Raw genomic sequence first — 13,717 nt, 5'->3', positions numbered from 1 at the left:
AAAAAAGGCGGTTGCTAACAAGTTGCTCAATACGACTACAAACCCTGTCTGGGACATTAAACGTCATCACCCCCGAACAGGCGAGAGTGCTGGCAGTCCGCCAATACAGCTTCTTATTTAGCTTCAACAGTCCGATTTCCCCATTATACAATGTTTTTAAAATAAAGCGGCCGAAATCAGTTGAAAGCTTAGTGGCGGTGACGTCAAGAGTCATGTGACCGTGGAGTAGTCATGTAGTCCGTTAAAGCCTAACGTTAGCTTTTTACTTCTGGCATTTGCATGTAAGCTTCAAAGGCGGTATGAAAGGTGTTCATATGTGAAGATTATCTCGCTGAACAAAGCCTGTAAGTATCATAAACTTGTGTTAGCCACACAGCTTATTTTCTGACATAATCCAAAACGCAATGTTTTTTGACGTCAGCCCTGGCACACTCTATTAAGCCATGTTTAGTGTGTGTTTAATGTGTGTTTAATGTGTGTTTTGAATTGTCTAAACTTTACAGCACTTCACAGAAACTCCACCGCCAACTGGTGGTTTGGAGGTGTAACTGCAGAGTGACACAGACACACCACCGCACACACATACATGCTCACAACAGTGTAGGCTCTGCATAGAGCTGATGCAAAAGTACAAATCTACCTTTACTGTCGGGTCTGAAAAGTGAACATGGTGCAAAGTGCCAAAAATCGCAGTTCCTCAAATGTCCACTAGAGGCTGGCTCCAAGAGCGAGTCAGTCCCCACAGAGCCCCGTATTACAATGTCCAACTTTACAGCAGAACTAAACATGTTTACAGACTGGTACAGAAAACGGTTTCAGCAGTGTTGGGGGTAATATATTACCTTAATATTATCACTGTAACGTGTTACAACAGTATGATGCAGTCTGAACCCTGCAGCACTTTCATGACAGTCCACTCTCATGTTGTTGGGATATGTCTCTCTGGATTTACTGTGCTACTACATCATGGCTGAAAACGCTGAGTAACTAACAAAGAGTATCGTTCTTAAAAACATAGATTCTAAGAACAAATATATTCTCGTGTGTTCTGCTCCATGATGTTTGCAGCTTCACTCACATCTGTCATGATTAGACATTACTATATATATCTGTACGTTGCTTTATGTCGCCAAACCTTTACAGCTCCTTATAATAAACGAGAGCCACTCCTACATAAATACCCACAACCACACACTGTGTATATTTATATGTATACACACACACACACACACACACACACTGCTTTGATATGATCATCAGTACTGCAGCTGCAGCATGTGTGCAGCTAAACTCACTGCAAAGCCCAGTGATAACAGGGCAGCATCCCACACACGCACACACACACACACACACACACACACACACGCACACACACACGCACACACACACACACACACACACACACACACACACACACACACACACACACACACACACACACAGTGAAGACCTCGTTACAACTGATGGTTCCTCACAAGCCTGAGGTCTCATTAATTTTAAAACGCTTGTGTAGGATCCATATTAAAAATGTACGTACAGACAAAATCTAAAAATTAGCATTCACCAAAAAATACTCAACAAAGTCTACAGTCGGGCTCCACCTCACCACCTGTGTCACCAATGTCCCATCCTCCAATATGTTGGTAAGCATGGGTCAAACTTTCTCCCATCAATATGTTAATATAAGCACAGTGGAAGTCAACATTTATTAAACTGATATATCTGAAACATTTTTGGTTCTTTATTTAAAATTAGCGGAGAAGCTGAGGAGCAAAAAGCCTCCTAAAAATGTGTTATTAGGATATCTGATGAACAGATGCTCCTCTCTGTGTCTGCAGCTGTTGCAGGAACATTTATAGAATAATTAACTTCAATAAAACAATTTCAGAACTTAAACTGAACCACTGCATTGGCAGAAATTCTCAAACATACTTATAAAGGCTCAGTGATTCATCGGATTAAATGAGCTGGTCTTATTTTTTATTAAATCAACTTTCTTTAATTCATATAATTTATGGCGTTCGTCAGTGCAGGAGCCTCCCTGGAGTGCAGACAGTCGGAGTGACCGCAGTGAAGAGTTGTTTTTAAAAAGGCTTAGTGACATCAGAATTGGACTGAAGCAGGATGTTGTTATATAAAAACATGATGTCAATTTTGGAAATGATTACATCTTTTTTTTTTTAATTAATTTTGACTGTTGGACTTTAGACTGCTCCTGAATGATTGGAAACATCTGGCGTCCTCCATCAGCTGTGACACAGTGCTGCTAGCTTAAATATATATGTGAAGTTTGTGTATGTAGGAGCTAAAACTGTTTATGGAAGAATTATTTTTTTAGCAGATATGTTCGTCGTAACCAGACCGAGCTAACTGAGCAGTTCTGTGTTTATATGTGAGGTATTTATTTAGTTTGGGAAACCTGAAAATCTTCAAAGTATGAAGCTCATGTTGGCTGGCGGACTCTATAGGGACTAGAAAACAGGTCTGCAGGTCATTACTATGGTTCGACCTACTTGCTGGAGTAGTAAACTAGGTTTCATTACATAAGGGAGTCTGAGGTGACTGATTCTTTTCCAGGTATTAGTCTGAGCCTCTGTATTTTCATGTAAACAGAAACAACAGTCACAAAACGGTTTTTTATCTTGAGAGCTAGCTGCCCCTCAACATGAACACAAAGCACACACTCTCCTGTAACACTGCTTAAATATATTATTTTGTAATGACCGCTGACTGATACCCTCGGGGAACATTTGGCACAACTCACGAACATGAGTTTATTTAACGGTAAGCTGTTGTTGGCTTTTGGAGACGGCACAGAAACTTTACTCTGACAAAAAGAAAAGTTCCAACACACAGAGAGTATCATGTCACTTCCCAGTATTTATACCAAGCCCTTCAGGCCGTTACATAAAATGACATGAGCTGTGTGTTAAGTATCCAGGAATTAGTTTGCGCTGACCACAGATTTATATTTCTGGCTCTCAGGAGTTGGCTGTGGGTAAACGTTGGAGCCTCTCGCCACAGAGACATTTAGTTTTCCACAGATCTCAACAGGGATGGAACACGAGCATAAAAACCCAGAAGCCCAGAAGAGGCTGGGAGTGATTAATTGTCATAAAGTTACTACAAGAACATTTATTTTGGAAACCTCTGCTCTGTAACCATCAGATGAGCGCTGTCCTGATATTTACGGACTGAAAGAGAGGAACTGATATACGGGACGTTAATAGAAAAATATGCTGTGCTTTGGGTATGCTGTGGCCTCAGCTATGAACACTGTGGGATAACAGCGAATGTTAGAGAGTATGTCTGAACCAGATGTCAGCTCGAACCTCTCCAGACCCCACTGACCACTTTAAATAACATTACAGCCAGGGACTGACAGAGGGTGGCTCGAGAGGTGGTCTACAAGCAGCGGAAACAGTAATGACAGTAACAGCAGCAATCCGAACATTTTGGAAACATTTCGAAATACACAATATGGCCAAAAGTATGTGGACACTTAAAAGATTATAACCACTAACATTCCTGTTTACACGCAGCCAGGGATATTCCAATTAATTACATCAAAATATGGAAACACGCCACGGCTATCACTTGTTCCAGGATGTGTCCGAACCTTAAGAACACAGCCTCTTTTTTTATTCCTTTAACCACCATCTTGGGCCCTCGTCACATGGGACGTGCCGCACTGCCTTTTTCTTTTAACCCAATGCCACTAGTAAAAAAGATGCCTGCTGTGTTTTTTTATTGTTGCCAGGCAACCACCGCATCACTCCTAACATTCCCATGTAATCAATGTACTGTTTATTCATTGTATGTATCCTGCAGTAATCAGTGTGTAGCTGCTGCCATGTTGAGGCAGAGGGTGCTGTCTGTAGCTCTGGTTGAGGGTGAGAGGCTGTCAGCAGATAAACAGAGATCTGTGTGGGTACATGAGACCCTAAAAAAGAGGCTGGATCATGGGGAGTACCACCAGTTGGTCCAGGAGCTTCTCCTCCATCATGGACGTTTACAGTACTGCACTTATCTGCTGTTTTCTATTGAGATGGTGCTAACTGTGCTTTGTAAAGTCGTATAGCTCTGGGTATCCAGCAACCACTACCACCAGTTTCTCCTCCATTGTTTACCAACTGTAAACTTCTTGTCGTGACCACCACAGAAGCCCCGCCTCTCAAATCATCCCATTGGACAATGGGGGAAAAGCAGGGATGACGTGGGGCGGTGTTCTGCTCTGAGCTGAAGTTTTTTTTCAACTCGACAAGTTCAGAGCGCTCCGGCATAAACAACAGGCGCCTAGAGCGCAGAAACGTGAGGGTCGTAGCAGCACAAAAACAATGAGCAAAAGTTTAATTCTCATTAAAAACTTTTACAAAAGCCGCCCCCTTCTGCAAAAAGCTTTCTCTGGGATCAGGGCCTTGAAAAAGTTAGTGTTGGGATATTTGCGCACATCCAAAAACCTGCTGATATCCAAGTCTTAAATAATGTTTAAAACAAGGTGTGATTCTCCTCCTGACCAGAAATGTGGGCTCCTCTTTTGGGCAACCTTGCAAACTGTTGACGAGTTGGTTTGTGTACAATGCACGAAGCTGACGGTAAACAAGCGAGAGGCTGTGTGTCAGAAATTGCTCTAAAAATCTCATCTGAGATGCGTTATCTGAACGTGCTGCGTACATGCCCGACGAACGCTCCTAAAACTCGAATACTGACACATCCAACATCCTATTCAGAAAATGCTACATTTGGAATACGGCCTCATTCGCAATATCCAAAGTGAACATGCTGTTATCATGACACGTATTAAAATCTGAATACTGTCATACTCAGGAGGCGATGAGAGTCAGCACCTCCCAGTCTGAGGTCATGGTTCTCTGCTGGAAAATGGTGGATTGCCCCCTCAGGGTTGGGAGAGAGTTACTGCCCCAAGTGAAGGAGTTCAAGTATCTCGGGGTCTTGTTTACAAGTGAGGGTAGAATGGAGCATGAGATGGATCAGTGGTTTTACTGCCGGTTCGTCGTGGTTCAGAGGGAGTTGAGCCTGAAGGCGATTTCGATTTCCTGGTCCATCTCCGTCCCAACCCTCACCTATGGTCATGAGCTCTGGGTAGTGACTGAAAGAATGAGGTCACAGATACAAGCGTCTGAAATGAGTTTCCTCTGTAGGGTGTCTGGGCTCAGCCTTAGAGATAGGGGGAGGAGTCAGACATCTGGAGGGAGCTCGGAGTAGAGCCGCTGCTCCTTCATGTTGAGGTGGTTCAACATCTGATCAGGATCCTCCTGGGCGCCTCCTGTTAGAGGTGTTCCTGGCATGTCAAAGTGGTAGGAGGCCCCAGGGCAGACCCAGAACACACTGGAGGGATTACAAACCCCCGGGATCCTCCAGGAGGAGCTGGGAGGCGTTGCTGAGGTAAGGGACGTCTGGAATACTTTGCTCAGCCTGCTGCTCCCACTAACCCGGCTTTGGATAAGTAGTTGAAATGGATGGACAGTGATATTCAGAATAATAGTGGAATATGTATGAAAATGTAGTCGCTGTCATTTTGAAACATAAAAGGTGGTTTCTCTAATGATTGGGACAAAGATGGAAGCACGCTGCTGTTTTAATAAAATTGTGTTTTGTATCATTGAGATTTTTCTTAATTGGAAATTAAGGCCTCAACCGAAGCGCCCCAACAGCCTGAGACAAGAAGCAGCCAAAAGGTCCGTATACTTTCGGCCACATAGTTTGACAGAGTGCACGACTCTGTAAAGTGAACGCTATCAAAGATGGAGCAGAGATCAGCACAAACACAGAACAGAAGTTTCCACATGTGACAGCGAGATATGAAACGATAAGAGTGGTTTTAAAGCTGTTTACCTTTGGTCTGCTCACAGCGCTCAGTCCAGCTCACACACACACGACGCAGAGGAGGGATTCAATCAGCCTGCAGAGACACACAGAACATTTATTATTATATATGATCAGATTTCCTTTCAGACGCGTCTGCCATCCTGCTGACAGCACAATATGAAAACCACACATTGGTTAGAAGATGCCTAAAGATCTGGGGCCTGTAGGGAGCTATAGTTTTTAAAGGAACACTGTCATTTTGGAAAATACACTGAAATTAAATTAGATTAGATGAAACTGTAGTTTTACTGAGAAGTATGTGAGTAAAAGTTTCATCTTCAGTTCAGAGAGCGTCTGCTGCCAAGCTGAGCACAAAAACTGGAAGCAACACACACACACACACACACACACACACCCACACACACACCTGGCAGCTGTCTACACACCAAACGTACAGTCAGCAGGTGGCACTAGTGTGTGTGTTTCCTTCATGCTGAGCAGGCTGGATGTGTGTGACCTAAAAATAACTGACAGGCAGCAACATTTAAACACACTGCCGTAGTTCCTCTGCTTCCCAGTGTGTCCCTGTGTCTCTCTGCCCTTCATCACAGCCCTCCTCTTCATCCTCTGCCTCCTCTGTGACTTCGTCTTTACTCCTCAGACTCTCATTTTCCTTCTCTCGATCTGCGTCTGCTGATTCAGCTGGAATTGGTGACATTTCACTAAATCATCACAGCTCGTTATGTCGAGACGTCATCTCGTCAGATTCAATCACGTCTGACCTTTATCGAGAACACACACACACACACACACACACAGTGATGGAGGTGTAGACAGAAAAGCTAAAGGGACAGTTTGGATCTTTTGAGGTGGGGCTGTATGAGGCCCTCATGTCAATCAGAAAACCATCATCATCCTCACTGTGACCTCGTCATATGTCCACGTTTGGTCATGGTCTTTCCACGTCCACATATGACGTCCAAGGTACCCTGGGTGTGTTGGTTGTTGACGTTCTGGGACGACGTGTCAACAGTTTGCACACAGTCTCTTTCAAAATAAAAGCACTACGTCGGTACAACAACACACACACATGATCGGGTTTAGGAAAAAGAAGGAAGTCTTACAGGAAGTGAACACCGGCCTCCCGGATGAAAGCTGGTGGTTGTTGGACCTATCCACCACCCCATCACCCGCTAGTCTGACTTTTCACCCCTTAACTTACATTATTGTCCCGCTGTGTTCCCCTCTGACCCCGTTCAGTGCTGTGACAGAATAACAGTGACCAGCTGCGTATCAGGCTTTGTTCCTCTGTGTCTGACAAATCAGTGACCAAGCGCCACATTTCGCCATGTTCGGAGTGAGACCTGGTTGGTTGCAACATTAAAGTGACGTACACATTAAAGCATCACTAATTATATTTCAGTAATTTAACATATGAATCTGAAAAGGACTATTCTGCATTAGGAGTACTTTTACTTTCAGTACTTCATACTATGATGTTGACATGTACTTTTACTTGAGTATGATGAGTTTTACTTGTAACAGATTATTTTTACAATGTAGTATTGTAATTTTAATTCAGTAAAATGCCTGAATACTTCCTCCATCACTGGACCTTTCTGTGGACTCTTGTGCATGTTACACATTTACTATGTGTTTTACTTTGCCTGTGTACCCGGTGCTGTTCTTTCCCTGGTGATACGTTAAGTTTTTTGGGAATGAGGGACAATTTGACAGCCGACCTAAAGTTAGTGTTTCCTTGTTGCTTATTTCATTTATTGAAACCTGTTTTCAAATTCTTGTTTGCAGTCTAATTTGTCATCATTATCATTTGTTGTATTTTACAGTGTCTACAGGTACCAGAGTTAATTTTTAACCAAATTTAAAGGGATAGTGCACCCAAAAATGAAAATTCAGCCATTATCTACTCACCCATATGCCGAGGGAGGCTCAGGTGAAGTTTTAGAGTCCTCACATCACTTGTGGAGATCCAAGGGGAGAGGAGGTAGCAACACAACTCCACCTAGCGCGGTGCCCATGTCTCACGGTCTCGTGCAAGCACACACACGTGAGCACGGTGCCCAGAGAGGCAGTCAGAGCTACAGGCTACAATGAGGCTAAAAACAGAGTTCAAATGAGGTTTTTCCAAACAACTTTTTATGTCGGGGCTTCAGGACACTTGGATCACTACGGACGAGCAGTATGGAGATATTTTGTGGTTTCAATTATGTGTTTTTGGACGTTTGAATCTGGGGCGCCGTCAGCCTCCATTAGGTGGAGTTGTGTTGCTACCTCCTCTCCCCTTGGATCTCTGCAAGTGATGTGAGGACTCTAAAACTTCACCTGAGCCTCCCTCGGCATATGGGTGAGTAGATAATGGCTGAATTTTCATTTTTGGGTGCACTATCCCTTTAAGACGGATTTGCAAGTAAATATAAAGGTCTGGTAGTAGGTATGTGTTTTCCTGCAGAGGTGGGTTGGTTTAAAGATTCGTAACATCACAAATTGGACTTCCACGTAGAAGAGCTCGACTCATTTTGCAGAAGGAAAGTTAAAGATGAATACATGAATTAGATCAAATATAAAAAAAAATCAAATATAAGACTTCTTAATGACTTTTAAGGCCTTATATTTATAAAGTTGGATGTAAAACTTTTTCAAGACCTGCAGACGACCTGGTTTTATCCAGTTCTGTTTTCACAGTCTCTTCCATTAAAAACAGCCGACCCATCTTCAGCCCTCAGTGGAAATGTTCTTACGTATTTGTGCACTCAGACGCATTGTGAACTCAGCTGAGAGCCACTCTTTGTATCCATGTATGATCTTTTCATTACCTAGTGGACCTTCAGGCTGAGCTGTGGACACTTTTATGATGTAACAGTTTCTGGACGACAGAGGAACGAGGCCACGAGCTGCGTCGGCTCTTTTTACGACATCTGTTGGCATAAACAAAGTTAAATAGCACCAGCTTTGTTTTCAGGCATATTGCAGTCAGCTGTGCAGGTCCGGGACATCAGCTTGTCATGGGACAGTTGCTGGTTGGAATCCCCGGACTGGTTTCTGTGCTGGGAGTCAATGAGTAACACTGATGTGCCCATGAGCAGAACACTGCTAGACGGCGGATAAACGTGTGTTTGTCCCAACAATGGTGTTCTTGTTGTTTCAGCTGTCAGCTACTGATCATATGAGAGCTGCTAATGATCTTATGCAACAAAGGATTGAAGTGTGTGTGTGTGTGTGTGTGTGTGTGTGTGTTTGAAACAGTGTGAATTTCTTCTCTTCATGTGACGGACATGTTGACGTTTCTTTGTATTTGTAAGACATGGTGAGTTTGTGGAAGGACGACACACAGATGAACACATCCATGTGACGGATGAAATCATGCACCCTGCAACTCCCAAAACGCACACACACATATTTAAAGGGATAGTTCATATTTTTAAGTGAGTGTGTATGAGGTAATCATTAGGGTTGCAACGGTAAAAGATTTTCCTGGTATGATAACTGTCTCAGAAAATATTGTGGTCAGAATCAGAATGACCCTTAAAGGTATGAAAACAAAAGGGTTATTGTTGGTTGAAGAAATGTTTTATTACTATAACTGAACCTTGAATCATTTTTGTTAATGGACGTTTGTGGAAAAATTCTCCTCCTACAGCAAAGTATCGTCTGTGACTGTCTCTGGGGACGATCTGATATTGCCACACAAAAATATGGGGGAGAGTTACAGCCTCAAGCGAGGGAGTTCAAGTATCTCGGGGTCTTGTTCACGAGTGAGGGTAGAATCGAACGTGAGATGGATCGGCGGTTTGGCGCAGTGTCTGCAGTGAAGAGGGAGCTGAGCCAGAAGGCAAAGCTTTTGATTTCCTGGTCCATCTGCGTCCCAACCCTCACCTATGGTCATGAGCTCTGGGTAGTGACTGAAAGATACAAGCGTCTGAAATGAGTTTCCTCTGTAGGGTGTCTGGGCTCAGCCTTAGAGATAGGGGGAGGAGTCAGACATCTGGAGGGAGCTCGGAGTTAGTCTGGGGCCGTAAGGAACCAGAACGAGGGCGAGAGAGACAGGATCCGGAATTCGATGGATGCGCCTTTCCGTCAAAATAAAAGCACCAAGCTAATAAAAATGCGGTGAAACTTTTTAATTTAAAGAATATAATTTACAAGAAAAGCCCCAAGCCATTAAGTTAACCTTTTTCTTTTATTGTAATTCGATGGAGCGCCAGAATTCAAAATTTTACTTTGGTGAATTTGGTGAATTCCGGATCTGCTCTCTAGACCGGAACCAGAATCCAGACAAAATTCAGAGTGAATAGACACCAGGCTCTTCGCTTGAAGAGCCTGGTGACGCGAGGCTAGCTCGGAGTAGAGCTGCTGCTCCTTCATGTTGAGGTGGTTCAACATCTGATCAGGATCCTCCTGGGCGCCTCCTGTTAGAGGTGTTCTGGGCACGTCCCACTGGTAGGAGGCCCTGGAGCAGACCCAGAACACACTGGAGGGATTATATATCTCATCTGGTCTGGGAACGCCTAACACGAGCTAAACTGCAAGCATTAGGAAGAATGCTTGTCGATATGTGACGAGGTCGGAGTGAGAATGTGTTGTTGCAGCTTGTAAAGATGAGATTATTTTCATTAGGCTACTTTTACTGTTTACCTACAGCAGCTGGCGAGGGTGTGTCGTGAGCCTGAGCCGGTGTTCGTGCTGTAGTAGTAGGTATATATAGGGCTAGTACATCTTTTTCCTCACTAATAATAGCCTACTGGTTCTCTGTTGGAAACAGCCGATGAAGTTTTCGTTAGCCGTTGCTATCCTGCGCACCTGCACGGCGTGGTGATGAACTGTCTAATTGATTTCTGTTGGCGTGCTGTCTTGCGGGCCTGCACGGCGGAGTGATACTGGCCAGAAAATAGTCCCAATTGATAGCAAGGTCTGACGTAATGCGGGGATGTTTTAAAATTATTGAAATAGTCTAACAAAACACATGCATACTTTTTTGTAGCTTAAAACCTTTTGGTTACGTGTCCCCCTTATATCTTCAGAACTACTTTTTCTCCAGTAGGCTACGGGCCATTTCTCAGAGCAGGAGGCTCGTTGAGAGTAGTGACACCGTCACATCAGAGCTACAGATGGTCAGAGTTTCACACAACTGTCCAAAAACCTGAACTATCCCTTTAATCTTTGATAATTCATGTTAGTTTATTAATGGATTTACATTTTGTATGATCTGTATCTGTAGGCGTTTCTACAACAAACAAACTGACGGTAGCAGAACAACGTGCGCTCTTCATGACCTGATGTACTTGATGTATCCTTCCTTCATGTGGTAACGTTCTGATGTGGTTGTGACATCTTCACACTTTCCATCTCAACACAGGAATTCAAAACTGATGTGTCATTTAAAACAGTTCCCCATCCCGCAGTGTTGCAACCGATTACATCACAGGACAGTATTAGGAAGAATTAGCTAATAAGCTGGTGGTTGACCATCTGCCCTCTGTAAAGAACTCTGAGGGGAGCGGTGTGGTTAACGCCTTTGATTGTGGGTTAATCACAATCTCTTAGTTCTATAAATACCATTGTGTTGTGGTTCGTCTCTCCTAATGAGTGTCACAGATCCAGAGCTTCTTGGCATCTCTGTAGAAACATCTCTCCTGCAAACATTTAATGTTTTGGCTTGTTAGTTTGGGATTGTTCATCGTCTATTGTCATCTGTGATTTGGTAACAGCTGGATGAACACACCACTCCGTTGGTCTTTAATGACCCAAAAAGAAATGAAGTGCAGCTTTATTTAAAAATAAATCTAAATAACTGAGAAAGGCAACTTAAGACCTCATTTCAGCTTCATCTCTCAAATGAACCCAGGAGCAAACTTCCTTAACTTCGTATGGCGATACACTTCAGCCTATTTCAGCTGCGTAAATGCTGATTAAACATCTTTAGTTACAAAGTGACTCATGTTTTCATGCCTGACACCAGCTGAGAAACAGCTCACATAAGTCAGTATGTAAAACATTATAAATATAGCTCTTTTCACAGACACAGGTCACGGTGTGATTCACAAGAACATTTCACAACAAGACAGAAGACAACGTGAGCCACATGGTTAAAAGTGCATGACCAGCAAAACTATTTGCACAATGAAAAAAAAAAAAAAGGTTTCACAAAACACAAAAAGACACAAAATATGATTAAAATACAGCTCTGGTGCAGACAGGTTACCTAACACCTGTCTAAACAGGTGTGTCTTTAACTGGCTTTTGGAGAAACCACAGAGTCAGCAGATCATCAGGGAGCAGGCAGAACTTTCCAAAATGTAGGTGCTACGGCCACAAAAGCTCGGTCATCACGGGTCTTATGGCGAGAGCGAGGGATGGACAACAAATTTAGCATATTTGATCAAAGACAGCGAGCTGAGGAATACAGGTTGAGTAGTTGAGCCACATAAGAGGGAGCCTGACTGTGTAATGCCCTGTAATTGATTGTTTTCAATGTAGACCTGTGACAGGCATGCTCAAACACCATAACAACACCATAGTGGCACACATGTGTTCCCAAGCGCCTATTTTCAAGGGTGCAATGGCTGCACCCTGAGATAAACAGAGTTCAACTTCTGGGACGTAGCAGCGTGCAACGCATGTCATGTGACGAGGAACAACCAATCACACCTGACAGATATCTTTCCTTCTTCAGTAAATATCAGTGTGTGCTGAATATGGAGGAGAAGTTGATCATGTTAGTGCAGAGCTGTCAGAGCGTCACATCTGTCCCACAGAGAACAGGCCGACACACAAACAGAAGATCAGCTCTGCACTCAGGATTTCAGGTAAATAGGCTGTGATACGACGCTTGTGAACGTCGCTTAGCAACCTCAGACGCAACCTGCCACTGTGCTCTTGAAACCTCAGCACCCATTGCCCGACCTTGTGTTTTCCAGCCGCCTGAAGACGTGACATGTGTATGGACTCTAAGTAAGAATGAGACTTTTGAACTCGACCTCGTGGTTGTTGCATTCAAAGGTCTGAACCAAGGCAAAATAAAATGAGAAAAGAGGAAACCCTCATATTGGAGGAACTGGAACTAGAGAACGTTTTTCTATTGATCAACTCATCAACTAATCGACTACTTGTCTGTCTACACCTCCTTTCTGTCTACTTCTGAGACAGGCAACCTCTGGTAAATACCATCCTTGCTGGGTTTTCTCCTGGTGAGTACTAACATGTTTGTTGAGGCTTTGTGATGCTGAAGCTCTAGTTCTCCGTCCCGGCCGATTTATGACTCCTCTGTTGCCCAACAGGCCGCATTAAAGAGCATTACGAAACGACACAGCCTGCCAAAACAGAGGCTTTAAAATCTCAGATTGAAAACAATAGTTTCACCTCTTCATTATTTCACCCATAATGAGACCTGAAAATCTAATTTCAGGGAGCTGCTCAGTTAACAGTGTGTATAATGCTGTGATTAGAGTTTCCATAGCAAATGATCAGAATCACTGGCAAACTGGGACATGTTTAATTCAAACAATAAAGACATTGTTGCAACATTTCTAATGCATCGCTTAATTATTTGGATTCCTCAAAGCATCGAGAGGAAACAATCCTGATGGCAGCACAAACTTACATCACTCAGTAACCATCTGAGATCCACCCAGGACTCCTTTTAGTTTGATAGGTCAGTACGCAACATGTTGTCATGTGACTATAATGTGTCAGTCAGAAGTTTACTAAGTTTCACACAATAAACAAAATTGTGTTGTTACTGTGTGGATACTTTTAGGGCCAACGTCACAATGATGTCCTTTCATTAGCTGAAGGCAGGACAGGACTCTCCCCCACAGGGCTGTAGGCTCCATAGGAGTGTTAAAATGTGTTTGTCTTGTTGTGTTATTGG

The 13,717-nt window shown here is 43.3% G+C and overlaps 1 protein-coding gene across 4 annotated transcripts in view; it reads right to left on the bottom strand.

Moving 5' to 3' along the window:
- raph1a (Ras association (RalGDS/AF-6) and pleckstrin homology domains 1a) overlaps positions 1-13,717 on the bottom strand; it is a 92,753-nt gene that overhangs the window by 54,568 nt on the left and 24,468 nt on the right. For all 4 annotated transcript variants that reach the window (XM_050049423.1, XM_050049425.1, XM_050049424.1 and 1 more), the window contains exon 2: positions 5,857-5,923. The gene's annotated coding sequence lies outside the window, so the exon portion shown is untranslated. The remainder of the gene's footprint in view (positions 1-5,856; positions 5,924-13,717) is intronic.

This window comes from Epinephelus moara, chromosome 7, assembly GCF_006386435.1.
Source record: "Epinephelus moara isolate mb chromosome 7, YSFRI_EMoa_1.0, whole genome shotgun sequence".
In the NCBI taxonomy this organism is placed as follows: domain Eukaryota; kingdom Metazoa; phylum Chordata; class Actinopteri; order Perciformes; family Serranidae; genus Epinephelus; species Epinephelus moara.
This window is presented reverse-complemented; position numbering and strand designations above follow the sequence as displayed.